At 37.0% G+C, this 16,697-nt stretch overlaps 1 long non-coding RNA gene across 1 annotated transcript in view; it reads right to left on the bottom strand.

The window, feature by feature from the left end:
* Positions 1–203: 203 nt before the first annotated feature.
* LOC116421606 overlaps positions 204–16,697 on the bottom strand; it is a 78,637-nt gene continuing 62,143 nt past the window's right edge. Inside the window, exon 2 of the long non-coding RNA XR_004232062.1 lies at positions 204–616. This is a non-coding gene — a long non-coding RNA (uncharacterized LOC116421606). The remainder of the gene's footprint in view (positions 617–16,697) is intronic.

Here is a 16,697-nt window from a genome sequence, read left to right as displayed (position 1 = left end):
TGAAGTGTTTGCAAGCATTTTATTTAAGTTTGCTAGTTTTGAATCATCTTTTCATCAACCTCCCAAAAGACTGTATTTCCAGCCAAGTCACCGATCACTAATATATTTGCTGACTTGGCTTGGTCAGGTTCTTCCCAGAATATTTCTCCTTCTTTCTTTGAGAAAGGTGTTGATACATAAGCTTCCATTCCTTTCATGGTGACTTTTTTTTTTTTTTTTACTTGGCATACATCATATATTCTATCAGTACTGAAGGCTAAGGCTGCCGCAAAATGATGTTTACTGATGCTTCGGGGTAAACAGTGGAACCCTGAGTTGAGAGCTGTCTATGTATCACCATCCATTTGGGCACAAATTCATTATCTCTACTGGTTCATTTTTGTGATAATGTCAGCATTTATAAGCTCCCATTTCTCTAGTTGCAGACCAATACAGTTAGAGTACCAATAGTTTCATGAAGAGCTGTGTTGTGCTAGAAACAAAGCAATGATTGGTTATTACAGAAAAAAAAAGTGAGATGTTATCCATCTTTCATCTTCTAAACTGTTGATCATACACCTCTTGGAGTCAACAGGGACCAAACTGCAGTCTTGGATGTTCTAAGGAATCATGTGACCTATGGAGAGGAAAAAAAACCAAATGGTCCTAATCTCTTTGACAACCATTTAGGGATCCCTTTTGCTTTATTCTCTGGCCAGAGGAGCTGAAGGAGGAGCAGTGGACAGTGGAGGTATTTTGCATTTTTGTTTACTTGCTCACTTCATAATATTAGATCAAGTTTATATAACATTCTAAAGTTGACAAAGAGTTTTACACATATTAAAAACAAGAAGATTGGGAAATGAATAGAAAGTTGGATTTGGAGCCAGGAAGACCTGAGTTCAAATTTTGTGGCAGGCACTTACTATTTGTGTGGCCCTTGACAAATCAATGTCTCTTCCCTTCGAACTCATTTTCCCGTCCAGTCTAGCCCCAGACCTCTCACCAGTGACCTTGCCCAACTAAGAATGACTACTAGCTAATTGGTGAGTCACTGAAGCAGATTGCTAGATCTTGTTGAGCCCCACCCACGTTGCTGTTCACTTCACTTCCAGCTCACTGTCTAGTCTACTCCACCTCCTCACCAGCTGCCTGAGCCTCTTTCCTACTCCCTACTCGCTATCTCTCTTGTAGGTTTTATCTTCTTCTATTAGAACATAGTATCTAAAATGTACATAGCTCTAGGAAGTCTGCAAAATGCTTTAAGTATTCACTCACCTTTTCTTCACAATAATTCTCAGATGTAAGTTTGTAGATGCAAAAACTGAAAAAGAGAGAAGTTAAAGAACTTGCCCAAGGTCACACAGCTTTTGTGTCTCCATCAATCCCTGGTTCCCTTCAACATATAGCTCAAGTTCACTTTCTTCACAAGATCTTTTTCTGTCCTTCCCCCTTCCAACTCCAACTCCAGTATCTCAGAGTGGATTTGAACTAGCTCTTCCTAACTCTCAGTTTTAATTGTTATGGCCATGTTATGTTATTTATATATAATTTTAATTGTTATGGAGAATCACAATTATTTGACAAAGGCTCTGTCTGTTTGTACATATATCTGTCTCCTAGTCTCAGTTTCCTCATTTGTAAAATGGAAATAAGAATAGTTCTACTTCATAAGATTGGTGTGAGTAAAGCATGGAATAAAGGGCTTTGAAGACCTTGAAGTGCTATTATCATCATCATCAATTATTTCATTTGGTCCTTACAACCACTGAGGAAGTAAGTGCTAGATTTCCTTGGTGTAGAAACCTCCTCTACCCATGTACATTAACACCTGCTCTTCAGTGTATCATCATGGAAAATCAAATAGAGGATGCTAAGGGGTCTGATAACTTGCTCAGGATCACAAATCTAGTACCTGACATCGGACTGACCTTTGGGTGAAGATAACCAAGCTGGTCAGCACGATGAACCCAGAATTCATGAGGAGGAGTCATGTGCAGTAAGCCTGGTGAGGCAGAATGGGTCTAATTGGGAAGACCTTGAAATGCCAAGTTCAGGTTTCTATTGTATCCCAGAGCTAAAACATCACCGAGTCTTTCTGGAAGCTCCTTGAGGGCAGGGATTGTTTTATTTGTGCCTTTGTATTCCCAGACCCTAGCATGGTGCTTGGGCACATAGTAAATGCTGACATAATCTGATGGACTAATTCCGTGAGTTCTTGGGAGATTTGGGGCCCACTTGTTTTCTTTATGGGAATAGCATAATTAGTCGGCAAATGAATAGCATCAATGATCATTAGTACGGGGTTTCAGAAAAAGGCCAGGGCATCTTTCACCTTGGGCTCAATGTGATTTTCATATAGAGCAGGTCTGATTATTGTACCTCCTGTTCAATAAACTCCAATGGATCCTTGGAATCCATGGACTTGCTTTGGCATTCAGAGCTCTTTCCATTCAGTACTTTTTGTCCTTTCTCCCATCTTACACCATACTATTCTCCTCCACATACTATGCAGGCCAGTCAGACTGGAATATTTCTGATTTCTCATGTTTTCTATCTCCATTCCTCTCAATTTCTAGCCCTTAATTTTAGAGAATGTTCTCTCTCCCCACCTCTACCTCCATCAATCCCTGTTCCCTTCAACATATAGCTCAAGTTCACTTTCTTCACAAGATCTTTTTCTGTCCTCCCCCTTTCCAACTCCAAATACTTTCCTCTTCCAGATTGCACATCTATTTTCTATCTACATACATTCACACAGTGTTTCCCTTCTTAGAATATGAGTGTCTTGAGGACAGGCACTGATTTATTTTTGTCTTTGTCTCTGCAGTAACTAGAACACAGCAGGCACATGCTAAGTGTGTGATGAGTGATTGACTGCTTCCAATTGGGATGGGTATGCTAAGAGAAGAATTTATATAAAATATAGGATTGGATCTAGGTCTTCAAGGAGAGGAGTCTGAAAGGAATAGAAACCAGGAAGCAAAAAGGAAAAAAACATAAAGCCAAAGTCAACTTTGGAAGGCAAGGAATACACCAGTTTAGTTAAGATCTGAACAGAGAGATGGGGGAGATAAAGAGAACTTGAGAAGCTGCAAATTGGGAGTAGGCCATTTTGGTTTAGAGAAAATGGAGTTAACTACATACATAAATAGATATCAACCAGTTGAAAACATGCCAACAGAGATCAGAAAGTTCAGGACTTAATTTTTTTATTTGAAAACCATGCCTATAGTAGTAGTTGTAGTAGTAGTAGAAGCTGTGAACCACAAGACTATCTTTGACCTTAGTGAGATTTGGGATCAAAATCATAAAATTTCAGAGTTGGTAGGTTCTCAGCCACCATCAAGGCCAACCAGAACTCAAACAAGAACCTCCCCCCCCATTTCCACAAATGATCATTCAGCCTAAAATTTAAGATCTCCAAAATGGGCCACCTACAAACTCTCAAGGCAACCTGGTCTGTCCACTAAGTACAAGACAGAATTCATTTTTAATTTGTTTTCTTTTTCCTGACAGCGAGCCTACATTGGCTTTTTTGTTATTTCCGTGATCTGCCCTCTGGGACCAAGGGATTTACTTGTTTCACTGATGGCCCAAATGAGTCACTGCCTAAAAATATCTGTAGTGAAGAGTTGGTTTCTATATGCTTTTTAAAAAGCCACTTCAAATATCAGAGACTCTCTTTTGTTACAGATTCAACTTTTTAGGCAGTATTAATGCCATTGGAAAATGACAAATTTCCCTGAAAGGTAATTTTTAAAAATTGGCTCTTCAACTCTTTAGAATTGATGTAGTTCTTTAAAAACATCATTGATTTTGCCATAATTTCTTCCCTGACAAGATTCTTCCCTGAGATGCACCAAACTAAGTCATATTGACTCTGGATAAATACTCTGCTTCTCTCTCTCCTCTATCCATCCAGGCAGCCCTGATCCTGTGTTTGTACAAACAAAATAGCAAAAAGGGAAACATGCATAAAGATTATTTTACATTTTCACAAGTCTTTATGGTTATTGCCTAGACTATTTATTGTGGCCATAAACTCTTAAGATTTAAGCAGCAAAATAAGATAAAAATGTTTTTACATTTGGAGTAAGAGATGAGTTCAGTTGTCAGTCTTCTGTCACTCCTTGTACGAGCATGGACAAATTCATTCCTTTTTCTGGGCTGCAGTTTCCTTTTCTTTAAAGAAGTCTGGGGCTCTAAGGCTTCTAAGGTTATCCAGATCTAAATAAATTGTCCTGTTCTTTTTATTTATTAGTGTGTATCAACAACATTCAATCAACAATCCACAAGAGTTTAAGCACCTGCTATGTGCCAGGCACTATCCTAAAAGCTAGAGATGGCTCAATATGTATATATCCAAGTATATACAACATCATCCTAAAGAGATCCATGGTGTTGGAGGTGGGGGTAATTGGGGGGGGGGAACAATCAAATAGCCAGAAAGAATACAACTTTTCTAATTCTCATGCTTGGGTTCATTGATCCAATGAGTCAAGCCATCGGCTATAACTTAAAGGTCCATATTTTCCATTACATTTTAAATTATCAATGCAAATAATAATTACAGGGTGATTACTAGCAGGTTTCTTGAATTTCGGACATTTATGGGAGCCAGGTCTCAGTTTCTTCTAATTCAGAAGGATAGAAAAGACAAACAATAATAAATAAAATCAAAGGGCTGGAGAAGAGAAGAATAAAACAATTGGACATGTATTTGGCAGGACAAATTGATATGTATCTTGAGAGGATATGTAGTTGCATTCATTTTAGATGGTTATCTTTCTAAATAGGTCCAACTTTAAGACTTGGATTCATTAAATTAATCCCACTCCACCTTGTATGTTGATTAGGCATTCAATTTGTTTATTTTTAAATTGACCATAAAATCCTACATTTGTGCTTCTAATCTTTACCAGCTGTTGCATCTTTCCCGTCAAATTCGTGATGCTGCAAGCTGCTTACAACTTATCAAAATGGATTTTCTCTTATTGCTGACATTCAGAGATAATGCTTACCAGGTCCTGGCTAGGTATTTTAAGGAAAATTTATAAAAATTGAACTTTCCTTTGCCAGAATGTCTTCCTCCCTTCCCTTTCCTCCTATACTTTAGTCCTTTTCTCAAGTTAAAAGGCCTCTTCTGAGAGACGAAACTGGGGAGAAGCAACAAGAATTTTACTACCTGGGAATGAATATAAGGGGCTCTTACAGGATTGATAATCTTTCTATAACAGAAACAACTGAGCTTAGCATCAAATTAGCAAAAACAATTTGTTAAAATAGGAAGCTATAAAAGGGAATAATTAGGGTACTTCTCCCATCCCCCCCTTTCCTTTTTCATTCTTTTTCTTCCTTCTGCCCTTTCTCTCTTCTCCTTTTCCTTATTTCTCCTTTCTCTTCTTCCTGATATCCTTCTTTTCCTTTATTTCTTTCTTCTGAGAGAAATGATTATTAAATAACTAAAAGCTAATATTGGGGAGACACAGATTTTTTTTCCTTTTGGAAACCTTATTAGGCCAAATCAGCATTTAAAAGACATTGTTATAATGACATTGTATTAAATTTCTCCTTAATCTTTTTCAGACCCCACCCAGATGGAGAAGCCCATTATACTCTACTCAGGTTTAGATGGTAATAAATTCTCTCATTAGATTACCTAAGACTAGGGGTGCTTTGGAAATAAATGGCATAATCAAGTCCTCAGTCCTCAAATAGAATAGATCCACCTCTTATTATAGTGTTCATTTTCTCTCATTACTTATTAGTTGATCAAAGTCAGTTGTCACCCTAAGGAATAACCACTCTTCCAAGGGCATATGAGCATTGAATGAGTTCGATGAGGGGGAATCTTTGGCATTCAAAAATGTCATTGATCCTTTTTGATAAAATTGATAACATGATTAATAGAATTATTTATTATCCAGAAATTATGTGTCTTGAGCTCTTTGTACATCATACTTTTCTTCCTTTTTCTTTTCCTTCCAATATGTATATAGCACTTATTTGATAAGCACAAAAACCTTCATTCAGTAATCATTCCTTCACAAGAACCAAGTTGTGAGAAGCAAGCACCTGGATAAAAATCCATTGTGGCATGTATCCTCATCCAAGGTCTAAATAATAAGAAAGTTATCGTGTCTGCAGGGAACATATGAACATCACTCTTCGACTCATCCCTATTTTAAGGAGAATTTTTTTACGTCAGTCTCAGGTTTGAGGACAGGGTTGGACAGCAAAGTAAATATATTTTATGAAATGGAAAATCATCTAGAAACAAATGTCAAAATGACATTGCTTTTTTCCACCAAAGGAAAGCAATGTGTTCTTTTACCAGAAAATAATTTTATAGCTGTGAATTTAATATCATGTAGGAAGGAAACATTTTCATCTCAATGTGACCTTTGAGCAATGCTAAAAACAGAAGATTGGCATGTCAATGCTCCCTTGCCTTAGGAGGGTATCAAAGTCTGGCTTAGTCAAGTGTTAGATAACGCCCAAAATTGACATTGCTAAATTCAGAGCATTTGGTATTATCCAAATCAGCAAAGATGAGGTGGAAAACTCCTGAAGCACAGATGTTTTAAAATCAAAGGGCACTCACTCTCTACCTGTTTTCCCCACAATCAGTCCACTGGAGAGTTCAGTTATCACTTAGGAAGGGGCGCTTGCAAGTCTCTGTCTCTGCAGAGACCCTTCTGGAATGCACATAATTAAGGGCAAAATCCTGAGGTGACTCTGAAAGCCAGGGATTTGAGGTTTTTCTTTCTGTTGGGAAGCTGTAGCTCCTTAATGACAGATAAGCAGCCAGAGCCAGAATGTAGTGTTTTAGAGGGACTGAGAGCTTTTCGTGAATTTTAATCACATAATCATTAAATATTGGTGCTGGAAAGAATCTTGACAATTAACTAATGAGTATCAGTACAAAATACAGGTATTGTAAGGATATTAACTGGAGATTGTTGCAAGATGTGATTTTTCTTTGATTTATTTAAACCTGGAAAAGCCACACTGGTCTCATTATATAATTCAACAAATATAAACTGCAAATATTAATAAGATCTCTTGATAGGAAATATATATGTACATAGGCACATATACACATGTCACAGATACTAATGTTTGGATATGCATATATTGTGTTCCTATGTATATGTGTATATACACATTAACTATGAAATTGATTAAGTATTTATTATGTACCAAACAATATTCTAAGCACTGGAAGAGTGTTCTTTTCCCAAATCCACCTTCCACACTGATATACGAAAAGCACAGTTCTGTGCTTATTAGTGCTCACCTTCTTATAAGAAAAAAAATCCTTTATTTCACATTTAAAGCCCTTGATAATATGGCTCTGACCTATATTTCCTGATTGATTTCATATTTCACTCTGCAATTCTATGTACATTTGCAATTCCCCAGTCAAGACAGTCCATCTTTTACTTGCATGTTTTGCACAGCCTAGACCCCATACCTCAAACTCCTTGCCAAGCTCTAAGAAGGTAAAGGGGGAAAATGAAAATAAAATCTATTCTCTAGAAGTTTACATTCCAATAGAAGAGATAATAGAAACTTATTTGAGCATATGTGAAATAAAGAGGATAAATACAACTGTATAGAAGTTATTTGCAAAAAGAAAAAAAATAAAAAGCAAAGATAAGCCAGAATACATGAGTAAAGATGAAGGCATGGCATCATACAAAACAATTGAAAAGGAAATAAAATGTGAAATGTGAAAGGAGGAGGAATGATGCAGGGTCTATAATTAGTTGGAATCTTTTTTTTAATCTTAAAGTTGAATTCAAATTGTGGTAATCAGGCTGAAGTTGTAACATGGGAATAATCTAAGGGAGTTGTCAGCTTGCACAGCTTGGCAATTGCTTTTTCAATAGGCATTTTCAGTCTGACATCCATTTGTGTGAGATGGATGAGTGCCCATGCAATAATAAGGTCATGGCATTGCCTCATGATAACTGTCCATGGTACTGAAGCTGATCCATGAATCATAATAGGGCAATAGTCTAGTGTGCGGCACGTGGTAGAACCATTTGACTCAGACCATTGTACAGTTCACACTGAAGGAGATAGATGACCCATCTTCATTAGCTTTTGCCTCCAAAAGGGTGGACATAGTCTAGGGTAAAATACTGAGATGACATTGGAAGCTAGAAATGCAGAATTTCTGAGTTATCTGCAATCCCCACACAAAGTGGGAAAATTTCTTTAGGATGTCCTAGGGAAGTATCTTTCTCATTAGAAATTGTCATCATTCTGAGGTTAAGAATAAGGGATTTTGGCTGGGTACGGGCCAGTCAGAGAATAATAGGCAGGAACATAACTGGAATATTTTTGTCCATGAGCAAGTAAATGAAGATTGAGGTTTCAAAGGACAGAGCTTATTCTTCCTAGCTCTAGAATCAGCCTAATTTTTTAAAGTGGGGAAGGTAATTGGTAGATTCTTCTCACTCCATCAGTTCAAACATATCTTTCCCTCATGGGTGATAGACATGTACATGAGTACTTTGTTAAGAACACAGTTGTCAATTTCTGATTAGTTTCCAATGAATGGACATGCCCTACAAGATAATTGACTGGCACGCAAAACAGCTGCTTCTTCATAGTAACTTTCCTTTACAGAGTCGAACAAAACCTAAATTCAGTTTCTTGAGGTTTTTCTTAACCCCTAAAAGGCAAAATAAACCAAAATGATCTCAGTAATATTGTGAGTGGTTTGGAGAAATATTTTTTTCTCTTGCCATGCAAAAAAATCAGAATGTCTTCGCATATACTTACTCTGTGATGAGGACTTGGATGTTGCTATGACAACAGCAACCCTCTCATCATGACCCAGAATTTACAACTGGCCTGTGTTACCATTAGGTTTCTTTTGGGAACATGCCCTTCAGAGCATCAATTTGAATATAGTCCTTCTAATATTAAAAATTGGGATCTTAGAGGTCATGTCATCTAGTCTAATCTTCTCATTTTACAAATGAAGAGTATAAATACTACAGAATTTAAGAGACTTGCCTGAGGTCATGAAGTTAATTAATGACAGAACCAAAAGGACAAGAACTAATGACTCCTTATTCACTGTCAAATATGATTTTTAATCCCCCCCATGCTAACCTACTTGACAACACACTTTACCAATAGTTGACAAACCTGAAATGCCTTCAGTTTTTTCCTGGGAAGAAAAGAGATAATTTGATCAATGTAGATTGTTGGGGAAGGAGAGGCATGGGAATAATCTTATGGCGTATTTAGGATCAAAGGATCACCAACAAAAATTATCTGCAAGCTGAATGAATGAAACATGCCATAGCCATGGAGCAGGGCAGGAGAAGGGGTAAATGATGTGACTTTTGTCAATTTTGCTACAGTTGTGAATTACTTAAGCAACATAAGTCCAAGGGAAGGAGGTTGCTTATACAGCTTCTATAAATAACCCCAGAGCGTTATTTATATTATGTGTAATATAGAATGAACTACTGGAGTTCATTAATATGTTCCTGCATCTATCCATGTACTACATTGTGTAGTCTGTGATAGTGAAGTGAATATTGTTCTATATCCAACACTCATATTTTATGGTGAGTGACTGCATGGAGACACACATAACTGGAGGAAGCCTAGAAACACGATACATCATGAGAATATTTAGAGGCATTCCTGAGATATTATAGAAGACAGCATTGATCCAAACAAGGAGATAACACATTAGACTTGACTCCTAAATATGGGGCCTCTTTGTGTAAGTCTGCTTCTTGGAACTTTAATCCTTCCAGGTATTTACTCAAGTTGAAGTACTTAAGCTTCCTGATCTTTGTAAATTGGTAAGGATCCTGATATATTTGTTCCTTCCTATAAGAAATCTTCCTTTCCTATTAGAATATATAGGACATAAGGAAATTATATAAGGGAGGTAAACTTGGCAACATGTTTTATTGCCATCTGTTGGAACTTTTGAAGAATTAGGACCTTTATCTCAAAAAAAAAAAAAAAAAAACAACTAGAAACTATAGATCAACTGCTAAGAACTTACATCACTCTTTTTATATAAAGCTTTTTATTTTCAAAACATGTGCATTGATAATTTTCAACATTCACCCTTGCAAAACCTTGTGTTCCAATTTTTTCTCTCCCCCCTCCAGATGGCAAGTAATCCTGTATATGTTAAACATGTTTAATTCTTCTATATATATTTCCACATTTATCATACTATACAAGAAAAATCAGATCATAAAGAAAAAAATGAGAAAGAAAACAAAATTCAAGCAAACAATAAAAATGAAAATACTATGTTATGATCCATGTTCAGTTCCCATAGTCCTCTTTTTCAGCGCAGATGGCTCTATCACAAATCCATTGGAATTGGCCTGAATCACCTTACAGTTGAAAGGAGCCAAGTCTGTCTGAATTGATCATCACATAATCTTGTTGTTGCTTTGTACAATGTTCTGTTGGTTCTACTCACTTCACTTAACATCAGTTTATGCAAGTCTCTCCAGGTCTTTCTGAAAGCATCCTGGCACATCGAAAGCCATACCCCAAATATTGAGCATCCACTCTGCTTCCAGTTCCTTGCCACTACCCAAAGGGCTGCCACAAACATTTTTGCACACATGGGTACTTTTTCCTTTTTTATGATTTCTTTGGGATATAGGCCCAGTAGAGAAACTGCTGGATCAGAGTGTGCACAGTTTGTATATACAAACTGTTATATCACTTTGTTTGACTTGTTTTTCTTTTCTATTAGGAAAACACTTCTCAACTTGTAAGTGTCTGAGCTCAGATTTGAATTCATGATGAGTCTTCTTGACTTCAGGCCTGACACTGTCCATTGCTCTATCTAACTGACCTTTAATCTTTAATAGAGCTGATTAATAAAAACAATACTGAGTGATTCAGTTCATTCACATTGACAGGCTGTTAGCATCATCTGCAGCTTATTAATTGCAGCTGGGATAGGGAAAGCACAGCAATTCAATGAAATTTGGAAGATGATCCCTACACCCAGCTTTCTTTTCAAAACCAACTTGGGACCATGACATCACAAAAAGTCAAAATTGCTGCTAGAAAGCAGTCAGTCTGTATCTGAATAAGAATTTCCTCTGTAAAGCCCCTAAGAAATGGTCATGCAGCCTTTGATGCAAGATACTCCTACCAGGAAGGAAAACCCCATTCTACTTCTGTTCACTAATTATTAACATATCATTCCTGCCATGAAGTCTAAATTTACTTGTTCTTATTCACAATGTTTCTGGTTCTAACTCTAAAACAATCCAGGACAAGAATACTTTCCCCTTCTCCAGGAGAACCCATCAAATCCTTGGAGAAAGTTATCAACCTGAACTGCCCTTTCACTTCACCTAAGGAAATCTTTTCCAAGATAAATATTCCCAATGCCTTTTATTGATCATCATATGACCTGTTCTCAAGGAAGTTAGATGGATAGCATTGGGAGTAGAGCACTGAGCTTGGAATTAGAAAAAGCTGAGTTCAGACTGTGCCTCAGATACTTATTAATTGTGTTTCCTTAGATGAATCATTTAATATCTCTTTACCTGTAAAACTGGGGTTTGGACTCAATGACTTCTGCAATATCCCATCCAATTCTAAATTCATGATCTTTCATTCTTTCTAATAACTACTTTGCTTCGCCTCCAGCTTATGAATGTCTTTATTAAAATGTGGTGATGAGACCTGAATATCACATGGTCAATGATAAAAGGGTTACCATTTCTCTTACCTCTTTAAAGTAATTTGAGTTTGTTTTATTTGGCCATTCTTGACTGATTGAATTTGCTGCCCCAACTACTATCCCTAAAAGCTAAAGAGACCTCTGACCCTACTTGGAGGCAGCTTTATTTGGAGCATTGTTCATATTTTCCCTGGCAATATAGATTATTGTGAACCTACTTCTTTTCTCTTTCTGGTGTGGAAGTTTTGCAAGACCATAAACTTAGGATGTCTTAATTGCACCATTCCTTCCACTAGGAACTCATGCTAACTATTTGCTTATATTCCACTCCTCTCTCTGCCCCCCGATTCACCCAGAATTTTTGAATGTCCATACCTGCCCCCCTTCTTTCTGCTCCTTCTCTTCTGAATTTTTGTAGTAAAACATCTGTTTTTCCTTTTTGGGTCCAAGATTTCAAGAACAAAATCTGGTTTGGAAATTTTTGCTAATGTTATCATGACTCTCAATTCATTTGTGATGGCAATGACAAAAACTCAGGTTCTATTTGTGGGAATGGTGAAAAGATGGACCTGTTGGGTTCATCTTAAAGCAGATTTTTGTAAATTAAGTGAATTCCAATCTGGGACTATATGGATGGGGGTAGGGCATTAGCCCTAGCCCAAAGGCTACTAACTAGGAAATGGAATATATATAATGGAAATGAAATATGTTATAATAAAAATAAAATATATTTTATGTTTTGGTCAGAGATCCAAGTCTGATACCAAATAACTCTTTCTTAACTAGAAAATACAGTGTCCCCTCTCCTGACACTCTGTAACTGGCTCTTGTACTAGCAAATAAAGGTCTATTGCCTGAGGAAAGGACAGGTTTTTCTCAGCTTGGGGTACTAACAAACAACAGTCTGCTATCTGGGAGAGGGAAAGACACTAACTAAACTGAGCCCTCTGATACAGATGCACAGTGCCCAGCTGACAAGTCCTGGAAGATTTTGGAATACCAATATTGAAGAATTGGAAAACTGCTGTGGCAGGAAGAATGGAGGCAAGAAATGAGGTGGGGTATACCAGAGATCCCCTTCCATTCCCTCTCACAAACTCCTCCCCTATTATATTCTGTCTCTGTTTCTGTCTTTGACTCTGTCTTTCTCACATTTAGTCTCTCTGTCTCTGTTTTTTTTTTTTTTTCATTCTCATTGCCTCTATTTCTTTGTCTATCAGTCTATCTCTTTCTATTGGGTTCTCTTCCTAACTATCTGATGCAACTATCTGATCCTTCTCAGTTGCCTTTGCTTTCACATCAAACATGCCCTTTAACCATGGGTGATCCACAGGGTTCTGTGCTGGACTCTTTTGTCTTCTCCCTGTATATGACTTCACTTAATGATCTCAGAAGTTTCCATGAAAATAATTACTATCTCTATAATGATGTGTCTCACATCCTATCCTGCCCCAATAGCTCTGTTGACTCCAGTCATCTCCAACTGCTTTTCAGACATCCCAAACTGGATGTCTAGTGACACCTTAAACTCGACATGTCCAAAATGAAACTCATTTTCTTTCCCCTAAACCTTCCCTCCCACTCTCTGCCTATTACTGGATAAGGCAACTATATCCTCCCAGTCCCTCAGGCTTTTAATCTAAGGACCTTTCTATACTCTTCACTCTCTCACCCCATTCCACAGCCAACCTATTCTGTCATTTTCTTTTACGTAACATCTCTGACATGTGTACCCTTCTATCCTCTGACACTTCCACCACTCTAGAACATCCTGAACTGAACTGTTATAATAGTTACACCCGAGCTATTGCAACAGCCCATTGGAAGATCTGCCTATCTCAAATCTCGCTCTACTCCTACCCATTCTCCACTCAGCCACAAAAGAGAATTTTCCTAAAGTGTAGATCTGATCATGTTAAGCTCCCATTTAATAAAAGCCTCCAGTGACTCCCTCTCACCTCTGGGATCAAATACAAAATCCTCTGCTTGGGGTATTCAAAACCCTTCTTAAGCTAAGCCATCCCCACAGGGTCACTGGCCACCTTCTTGTTCCTCAAAGAAAACACTTCATCTTCAGCTCCAGACATGTTCTCTGGCTGTCTCCCATGCCTGAAATGCCCTCTCTCTTTCATCTCCTCATATTGGCTTCTCCAGCTTCCTTCAAGTTCCAGCTAAAATTCCATCTTCTCTAAGAATCCTTTCACAATCTATCTTATGTCTGATATTTTCCTTCTATGAATTATTTCCTATTTATCTTGTTTGTAGTTTGTTTACTGCCTCCCCTATTATATTTCAAGTTCCTTTTGGGTAATGACTATGTCTTTTGACCTTTTTCTTGGTCCCAATACTTAGCACACTGCCTGGCACATAATAGGTGTTTAATAAATGTTAATGACTGTCTTTTGCTGTCTCTCTTTCTCTGTCTAAGCCTATCTCTTGTGTCCCTGCCTCTGTCTCCAATTCCTTTCTCTGTCCATCTATCTCTTTCTTCTTCTCTTCTCTTCATTTCTCTTTTCTTCTCTTTTCTCTCTACCTCTACACCCCTCTGTGTCTGTGTCTCTCTCTGTGTGTGTCTCTGTTTCTCTGTGTCTCTGTCTCTCTTTTCCTCCCTCTTTCTCCCCTCTCATTTTCAGTCTATTTATATCTGCCCATGTCTCTCTACACTTAAAAATCTCCCTTTCAGTCTGAATATCTCTGCACATTATCATCCTATATTTCTCCTTTTCCTTGTCAATAAATTCTTAAGAAAATCTGTCATCATTTCCTCCCCTTTCAGTTTCTTCTAAATCATCTGCAGTAACTTCTGACATTTTCAGCTGAAACTGCTCTCTCCAAAGTCACAAATAATCTCTTTTTCATTTAATTTTTTCAGTCAATAACCATTTATTTTTCTTTCTTCTCCTTACTTTTCTCCACTTGACAAGAAGGTGGGGATGGGAAGAGTTATCACAAATATGGATAGTAAGGAAAACAGTACTAAATGTAGTGGAGAATTCAAAGAAGATAGGGATTGAATAAAATCTATTCTATTAGACAATTAAGAAAGCACTGAATGTAAGAACTCCAATACTCTCTCAATTGCCAAACTGAATGATCTTTGTTCAATATCAATTCTCCTTAACCTCTCTACAACAACTGGTTCATTTGATGATCCTCTCTTCCCATATAGTCTCTCCTTCCTAGGTTTTCAGAATAATATTCTTCTTGAGTCTCCTGTCTCCCTGAATATATCCTTTGTCTCCTTTCCAAGATCTTCCTCCATTCTCTACCTATCTGTTCCCCTAGGCTCTTTCCTCAGTCCTAGTCTTCTTTTCCTGTGTAATATTTCAGTTAATGATCTCATTAATTATTACAAAGGTTCAATGCTTATCTTTATGTAGATTATTCTTAGAATTATATACCTCTATCTAATTTATCTTCTCAGATAGTCTCCTATTTAACCACCTCTTAGACAACACCAACTGCATATAATATCAGTTCAAGCATTTTAAATTCAATATATTCAAACACAATTCATTTACTCCCCACACACACATTTGAGTGCATATTTTGCACTCAAATACTCATGGATGTATGTGATCTCATGGATTTGATGTTCTCTCCATTCAAATAAAATGCATCCTATGCATGCCTTTCCAGCCTCTGAGACACTTGTCCATGTCTTTTCTTGATTTTGTCACTAGGGGTCCACACACCACCTTGCTCAAGACATTCCTTGCTTTCCCCCACATCACAATGATTCCACTGGAGTACTCTATTGTATATGAACAGCCTATCTTTTCTTTATGTCATATGTTTCTTGGATGACTTCTTCCATTCCTGTTCATATTTCCTTTTTATGCTCACATGCACTATAAGCCTTCACATCATCCTCTGGACAATGTTCATTTTTTCATAACTTTTTATTGATATTTTTGGTTTCTTATATCACCGTAATTATTTTAAGTATCCTCCCCATTATCTCCATATGAAAAATACTATATTTAGAGAGAAAAAATCAGTATTGTTTATTGATATATTGAAAATATCTAAAAACATGTGTCATCTGTAAAACTGATTAAGCCCATCCCAAAGAGATAATAAAGAAGGGAAAAGGACCTGTATGTGCCAAAATGTTTGTGGCAGCCCTGTTCGTAGTGGCTAGAAACTGGAAAATGAATGGATGCCCATCAATTGGAGAATGGTTGGTAAATTGTGTTATGTGAATGTTATGGAATATTATAGTTCTGTAAGAAATGACCAGCAGGATGAATACAGAGAGATTTGGAGAGACTTATATGAACTGATGTTGCATGAAATGAGCAGAACCAAGAGATCATTATATACTTCAATAACAATACCATATGAGGATGTATTCGATGGAAGTGAATTTCTTCGATAAAGAGAAGATCTAACTCAGTTTCAATTGATCAGGGATGGACAGAAGAAGCTACACCCAAAGAAAGAACACTGGGAAATGAATGTAAACTGTTTGCATTTTTGTTTTTCTTCTCAGATTATTTATACCTTTTGAATCCAACTCTTCCTGTACAACAAGAGAACTGTTCAGTTCTGCACACATTTATTGTATCTAGGAAATCCTGTGACGTATTTGATATGTATAGGACTGCTTGGCATCTGGGAGAGGGGGTGGAAGGAGAGAGAGGAAAAATCAGAACAGAAGTGAGTGCAAGAGATAATGTTGTAAAAAATTACCCAGGCATGGGTTCTGTCAATAAAAAGTTATAATTATTTTTAAAAAACTGATTGAGCCCTCATATCCCCAGAGAAGTATGTTGGGGCATGTCTTCTCATATTTTTCAATTGATTTGTTTTTGAAATTTATATTTTTGTTACATTTATTTTATTTTATTTTTTATTGTGTCATTCTTTTAATTCATATTTTTATAGTTTTTGTGTATGCCATTTTCTAGGAGTTGCTTATTTACAATGTAGCAGTTCATAAAGATCTTTCCCGGCTTCTCTGTATTCATCATATAATTTCTTATAACAGTAATATTTTATTACA

The sequence above is a fragment of the Sarcophilus harrisii genome, chromosome 1 (assembly GCF_902635505.1).
Source record: "Sarcophilus harrisii chromosome 1, mSarHar1.11, whole genome shotgun sequence".
NCBI lineage: Eukaryota > Metazoa > Chordata > Mammalia > Dasyuromorphia > Dasyuridae > Sarcophilus > Sarcophilus harrisii.
The sequence above is the reverse complement of the archived record's forward strand: the minus strand, read 5'-3'. Positions and strand labels throughout refer to the sequence as shown.